Raw genomic sequence first — 7,735 nt, forward strand, 5'->3', positions numbered from 1 at the left:
GGTGAAGAGGTGTCAGTCCTTGGTAGTAGTTCGCATTTACTAGCACTTGTATGGAAATGGAACTTGTCTTGCCTACTGGTTTTCAAGGATGTCACCCTCAAAAGAAAAGAAAAAATCAACGATGTTGTCCAACAGAATCTCTTTTTCGAAGAAACTAACCTGCGAGGAAAAAAAAACAATTAAGGTCAGTTGGACAGATAAAAGGGACTTGACGCCATTTTCCCATATGACAAGGCAGTTTGGTGAGCTATTCACACCTACTAGGTTATGGGCGTTAAGGCATCTCTAATTTGGTTATACTTATTTCTTTAAAGTACTCCCTCCGTTCCTAAACATAATTCTTTTTAAAGATTTCAAATGAACTACAACATGCGGATGTATATGGATATATTTTAGAGTGTAGATTCACTCACTTTGCTTCGTATGTGGTCCCTTGTTGGAATCTCTAGAAGGACTTATATTTAGAAACAGAGGGAGTAGACTGTAATTCTTTTCTTAAAAGAAATACTAACAAGCTATGTACATTTTGGAATAGAAGGTGCCCCGTGAAGGTTATGCGAACGTTGCTAGTAGAGAACCAACCGATAAATCGGAATGGAGCTAACGTCTAACATGGACAAGCTAGCGTGCGCTTGCGAAGCGGATCCAATGGCACAGTGGCGGAGCTAGCTTGGGGTGATTGGGGGAGCCGATGGAAAAATATAAACTTTTGTAGGGGTAAAAGTCTGCATTTTCTTCGATCCATGCAGCTACAGAAAAAAAATTCTTCAAAGAATATCGCAAGGCAGGGGGCAGTGCTCCCCCCCCCCCCCCCCCATCAACATAGCTCTGCTGCTGCAACCTCTACTCGTAATGAAGTAGTTGGTAGTCTCCGCCGGTTAATTTTCGTCCCATCAGAGACGATTAATTTTCGTCCTGGATCCCACCTCCCGCAACCCAGCGATTCTCCTTTTCCGCCCTCAAAACCGACAAAAAAACGGTATGCTATCCCGAGGCCCGTTGTGAAACACTATGGTTCGTCCTAAAAAAATAAATCTGCCACGGTTAACCTACGAAGAAAGACCTACGCCACGACCGCCGCCCGCGGGTCGCCCGCTCCCTCGCGCCCCTGTTGCTCCCTCCTCGATCCCGATCTGGATCGAGGGGACGAGGAGCTCCTGCCTCCCCGACGGCCGGCCTCCTCCTCGCCCCGCTGCTGCGTCCGGCGCCGCCACGGCCTCTGGAGCCAGGGAAGCCATGGCCTGAGTTCGGCCTCGAGGTCCCCGCCGCCGTCTCCTGCAGCTTCTGCCCCGCCGCCTCACCGCCCAAGCTCGCCGTCGCACCAACCTCGGCGCCGCGCCGCCGCCGGCTCTGGTCGCCTCCACCTCCGCTCCAGTGCTTAAGGATGGAGGAGAACGGCCTGAAGTTCGTGCTCGATCTGGTGGTCAGGTAAGCTCTTTTTGTCCGCCACCCCTCTATTGATTTTTACAAACCTTTCCTTGAAATCCGGTGCCCGCAGGTTCCCACTTCGGCAAGAGTTCGCCGATGACCTTAAGCACTCCGATCCGGTGCCGCTAAGGCTGCCACCCAGGGGGAGGCTGGCGCTCTTGGCACGGAGGATTCAATTGGTGAATCTGGCTGCACCCTGAGGTTAATCGGGAGGCACCTGGATGGACGAAAAGGTGAGCCGTCTCGTCCCCGTGGTCTGATTGTATATTTAATTTGAGCGCATTTATAGACAGCTATTTAAGTTCAAGGACTCTTGATGGTGATTCGCCAAACAATATATTTAGTTAATTTGAAATCATGGGAGCAGAAATTTGGTTTCGGCGTGTTTCAGGTAGTTAGATGTTGTAAGGTGTTTAGAATTTCAGATAAGAGAAACGTTGCGAACCAGGCTGCATATCAGGAGTCCGTGGATTAAATGTTTTGACAAACCAGTTCATAATTTCCTGAGAAAACACTACTATCTGCAACACACCACCGGACAGAACTCTGTGCGCTTCACGGATGAGCACACTGGAGCAATCGATAAGGAAGTTTGCCGAGGAACCGACGAATAGTATGATTAAACCAGAAATAGGAACAAGTTTCGATTCGTTGGGCGAGGCATACGACTTCTACAACCTGTATTCATGGGAAGTTGGATTCGGTATTAGATATGGGGAAAGCCGACTAAATGCAGAAGATAGAGTGCAATTGTTCACTAAGTTCTGTGGTACGAGATACTATATGTGGTTTTTTTTTTTGCAGTTTTGGTTTGAAAAAAGGCATCATGGAGTGAGCTGATGTGCCATCACTTTTTTTTGAATTTTTTCAGGGAAAGCCTAAGGCCGAGAATAGCCGATCATGCATGTATGAGTGTCCCGCACTGATCAGGTTGCTACATGCAGCTAATAAATAGTTGGTTCATAACTGAGCACATAAAGAATCACAACCATTTGATGTTCGTTACACTCAGGGAGAAGGTTCATTGGCACATAGACTTCTGTGTTAACAGGGCGACAACGTCAAGGATGGCATCTGCGAGAACTCTTTTGTGTTAGATAAATTGATGATTATGTCTGGATCTCCGGGGGCAGACACTATCATACTGAAGCTCAGCCGGACCACGACTGTCAACAGGGTCACCGTATTCTTTGAGGAACACAAACAATCCAGGTATGCATTGCTAACTTTTCTGAACTTTTACATGCTTCAGGCTCACTCCTTGACAACACTTAGCTATCATAAGGATGAGGACGGAGCACAACTCTCTCAATTCCCAAAATGAGGTGGACAACACTTAGCTTACATGTTCTTTGAGGACGGAGGAAGTTTCGCCTTAAACACAACTTTTATCTGCTCTGAAAGAGTTACATATTTTGAAGTTTTTGCAACTCAGCCTAAAAGAGTTGGGTAACCAAACTCAAAATGAGGTGGACAGTGCTCAGCGTGCAGTCACATGGAGTATTAGTTTCATGGGTTAATTTAGCACTGCATATTATTAATTGTGTTTCTATTTTTGTTTCTCTCCAGCAAGCATGACAATAACAAGTTTATATCCATCAGTTTCTTAGTACCCTGTTGGTTTCAGTATTAAATGGCCACAACACTTTCCTATTTTGTTTGAGTTTTCATGTGCTACTCTATTAGGAATAACAACTAAAAACAATGAACGTTTGATTTGATTTCCTTCCCAACACAAGCAACAAATATAATAAATGTCTCGCATCCTTGACTCCAGCAAAAAATTCATTGACTGACATAATGGATCTGTCTATTAATCAAGATTGTATTACTAAACCTCCAGATTGATTATTTTTAGTTATGCAGCACACAGTATTCTCCCCAGTTCTGCTCGATTGGATTGTCAGTTCATGTACTCTGGTAAATCATTATGGAAACTTTGATTATAAGAAACTAATTTGTGTTCCTGTGGGTTTATCTATGCTCCTTTGTCGTTGATGCGCCTATGTTACTGTAATTATTTAGTTCCTCCGCTTCTAGGATGATCTCGGGTTTAGTAGTGATATAAAAAAGCTGTACATTTCTGCGTTTCCTCTGCTATTGTATTGTTTCATCACTTTCTGCTCCTTATGGGCTGCCACTCTTTGACACCCTTTTTGTGCTCAAACATTTTTCGATGTCCCTTGCAGGATCCAAATGAGCTTGGTTACGTACTAAATTATTGTTGAGGATCTCAGGTAATCGTTGCAGTAGAAGATTACGCCCCTGATCATCATTCTCATTTTCAAACTTGCCATTTATCAGAGGTGATTTCTCTTGCCCCTTTCATCAGTTAATTCCGTTTGTTTGGTGGACTGATTCACCACTTGAGTGGATCACCGAGGACTTCTACAATGGGCTATGTTCTTCTTACATATGTAGGATTTGGATGGGGTGCATTCATGCATTATATTGGAGCAAGGACCTGCCGAGCAGGGGGATACCATGGGGAGGCGAACCTGGTAAAATAGGGGTGGAAAGTATACTATAGGTATGTTAGCCGTGGCAAGGAATTGGTGGATTGTTTTCCATTCAGTTGTGTTCAACACTGAAAAATGGTATATCATTTTTTGTCCTTTCCAAATTAAAATATCAATCCATAATTTTTTTGTCATTCACAAATTAAATTATCAGTGTAGAAGTCTATTTGAGCATTCATTTCCTATCCTTTTATAAACTAGAAGGCCACGCTAGGTTTCTTAGTGTAGTATTTGGAATGTTTGACCCTGAACTGGCCCTCTGTTCCAACTAACGAAAAAATGACCCTTTGTTGTGATTTTATTTTTTATATGTAAAACGATATTTGTAAAATTTTGTATTCGGTCTGCCATTTGCCAGTGAATTAGGGCTGCATTTTAGATTAGAACCATGAAGTAACTATGATGTGCACCGCTTGGAACCAGAGCGAGTCTAATGAAAGACGGGCATTTGATCATGTTCTATTTAATTATCATTTCGTTCGTTTCGTCGTTCCATCCCTCCCTGAACTGACCTTACCCACAACTCTTACCTTTTCATTTCATTTTATCAAGGAAAGACTGTGGGGTTTGTGTATCCTTATCCAGGACATTGTGAAGGCTTCTGATGCAGTTTACAAGAAGCAATTGGTGAGCTAATTCAGAGGTTAGGCAACGCTTGTCATGATTTTTTATTTCTGAAGCCACATTAGCAAGCATCATAAATATAACTAAATGTTTGCTGGCTTCCGTAATTGCCTACATCAATGTAATCTTCCACACTGAAAACACTCATTTGAGATTTGCAAGAAGCCTGCATACTACTTACTGTTGATGCATTAACATTGCATCCTTCAGAATTAGCAAGCAGGGCATAATGTTAGGTATCTGTTTGCGGAATTGCTGAAAATAATTGGTCTATTTAATCAATGAGAAATAGGAAGATTCTTGTAAACTGCAGTGTGCTACTTGCTATACTGGCTAAGCTACATGACTTACTCTTTAGTGACATTTCATATCGGCGGTGTGCTACTTGCTATACTGGCTAAGCTTAATTTTGTTCTTCCTGTGAACATGTAGATAAGTGAAATGATAATAAGAAGGTTAAATAATGTTGTTCAATCTTTCCGTCAAGCAACCTGTTTGGCCCCAAATGTCCGCACCGACGCGGTGACGCCCGTGGGCGCCACCGTTCCTTCCTGAAGGGCATCGGGTATTCCCCTTCCCCATGCCCGTCCGCGTACCGGGGGAAACCCTAGGACTTGTCCGGGCAGTAGCGTCATTGTTGTCGTGTTCTTTCTTGAAGGTGTTGCTTGGCATGCGGAGGTTCAAGGTGCTAGGAGCGAGGTGGTAAATCTCCGGTGGGCGCAGCGGTTGCGGGTCATCATCATTTTCGTCGATCCGACGCTGTCGACATTATTTTCTCTCTTCTTTCTCTTTTTTTTTTCTTTTGGGCGTGCTTGTGCTGTTTGCCCCAGCATTGGACTCTTGGTTGTATTGGGTTGTTGCTCTATCTATATAGCGGGGCGAAAGCCTATTTCGTAAGATTCTTCCATGAATTCAAGACTTGGCAAACCACTCCCATTACAAGGTTCCATAACACATGCTGGATTTGTATGTCAAGATATCTGAAGGGCAAAAACTTAGTACATCTATTCTGTTTTTTTAATAAATCTCCCTCTTGAAATGAGCTACAACTACTAACGAGTTATTCTTCTCATATCTGTAAGGACACATTTCAATATATGGCTTCTATTAGGGCGACTTGATTGAGTACCGGCGAATTACCTTCAAAATGATTAAAGGAATGCGAAGATGGGCCTTCTTGAGTTTTGACCACGCCTAATAATACTTATGAATTATGGCTACTCTCCATGCAGTTTGGTACGGTTATTTCACCAACTAGCCCACTACTATGCGCTGGAAGTTATATTGTTACTTAATAGAGGCTACCCATTCTAAACTTCTTCTCTTTGACTGTGTTGTCAGATTAGTACATCCAATGGAACCTGACATTAATGATAAATTCCCTACAATGACAGTGTGCTTTATATGAAAAGGGTTGAATATAATTACCAAAGTTTGATGGACGTTACGTGGCATGCCAGTCATGCATATGGAGCACAAATGCAAATGTTCGTATTGTATTGACGATGCTCCCTTTTGAAATTAACATGCTTTGCCAATTATTTTGGACATGATGTATTAGCTTATTATTTGTCAGCCTATAGGTTTTATGTGAGTGAAAACTAAATATCATAATTCTCAGACTGTTCTTGCCAACACCTCCATATCAACTAGGTATGCAATGCATTATACTCCCTCCGTTCCTAAATATTTGTCTTTATACGGAGCAAAATAAGTGAATCTACACTCTAAAATATGTGTATATACATCCGTATGTGATAGTCCATTTGAAATTTCTAAAAAGACAAATATTTAGAAACCGAGGGAGTATAAGATTATTTTTGTTGTTTTTCCTTGTCTGTATTTTTAATTATGGTTATTACTTTCTGGAATAATCAACAGTTTAATCTATACTATTAAAGGGGAGCATGTAGGTCGTTTTGTTTCTGGGAGGGTGAGGCGCAGCCTCACGAATGAGTGGAGAAGACAGTGTGCTCTGGGCCTCCTCCAAGCCCGCCGGCGACTTGTCGATTTATTGCTCTTCCCTTACAAGGTATGATATTCTTCTTCCCTTCGTATGTGTCCTCTTGCAAACATGCAGTTCTTGATTTGGTTGATGAAAGTAGTCTAGGGTTTGACTAATTCTCTTCGAAAATGGATTGTATTAGTTTGATTAGGTAAATATCTTCCCTGACAAGATCAGATCAATTTCCCCACCCTGTGATATTTGTTTGATTTCTTGAATTTAGCCAAGCGCCTTTGCCATGTGCCCCTAATTCCCCATCATTCTTTTTGTCACAGCTTGTCAGAAGTTGAAATTCCTTTCGGCATAGATCCCAACACCTTGGTAATACTTGAATTTGTCCTTGCATCTTCAATAAATCAAGCACTGGATTCACTAAATCTATTCAAGAGTTAAAATACTTTGTTTTTATATTTTTCAGTGAGATTTCTTAGCTGCTCGATCGCCTGATTTTATGTACTTTTTTTCAATAATATGAAATAATCTTTTTTATAACTTATTATAACCATGATTGGGAGTATCTGCCCCTGCGTATGTACTCTTAGTGATCCTGTAGGGTTGGGATGTTACGTTGCGTATGTCTTTTGCTGCAGTATTTCCTAATGGTAACATGTATGGTTCCAAATGCCTAATTTCATATGTAATAGTTTTCCACACAATTGTGTAACGCAATCAAGTTTCTGGTTGCAGCATCTTGGAACATTAATTTTAAGGAACAAAATCCTCCATGTTTTGTCTTTTAATAATGGATAATAACAATGGAAATGCTCCGCTAGACGACCCATCATTTGATAGATAGCACCTGCATAAAAAGGCGTCCAGGTGTTATCTAGAATCCTAGATAGAAACTGCATAAAAAGGCGTTCAGGTGTTATCTATCGTTTGTAATGGAGTGCATGATAAAGTTGTTCTATATTTTTAAACAACTTCCTTTTATTTTGTGTATCAGCTGAGTTAGTCTACGTCATTGAATTGCATTTTTTTATCTAAATATACATTGCAAGTAAAGTAAAGTTCATTTTTCTACACATGAAATCTGACATGTATTATGTTATATATGCACCAAGTAAATTTTTAAAAGCCCGTGGCAACGCACGGGTGTTATACTAGTGGCAATAACAAATGAGGGGGTAGTGTACTGTGGGGTGGTAACGGCGACTAT

General features: G+C 41.6%; 1 long non-coding RNA gene across 14 annotated transcripts; it reads left to right on the forward strand.

Moving 5' to 3' along the window:
• Positions 1-1,003: 1,003 nt before the first annotated feature.
• Positions 1,004-5,620, forward strand: LOC123148047 (uncharacterized). 14 transcript variants are annotated; one of them, XR_006473626.1, is made up of 9 exons: positions 1,004-1,428; positions 1,499-1,661; positions 2,300-2,358; positions 2,441-2,640; positions 2,704-3,734; positions 3,850-3,958; positions 4,500-4,590; positions 5,004-5,136; positions 5,230-5,620. It is a non-coding gene; the product is annotated as an uncharacterized lncRNA (long non-coding RNA). The 14 variants fall into 14 exon arrangements; XR_006473623.1 differs by having other exon boundaries at positions 1,006-1,428; positions 2,714-3,734; XR_006473627.1 differs by having other exon boundaries at positions 1,009-1,428; positions 2,300-2,640; positions 3,295-3,348; positions 3,618-3,734.
• Positions 5,621-7,735: the final 2,115 nt, after the last annotated feature.

Source organism: Triticum aestivum, chromosome 7A (assembly GCF_018294505.1).
Source record: "Triticum aestivum cultivar Chinese Spring chromosome 7A, IWGSC CS RefSeq v2.1, whole genome shotgun sequence".
NCBI lineage: Eukaryota > Viridiplantae > Streptophyta > Magnoliopsida > Poales > Poaceae > Triticum > Triticum aestivum.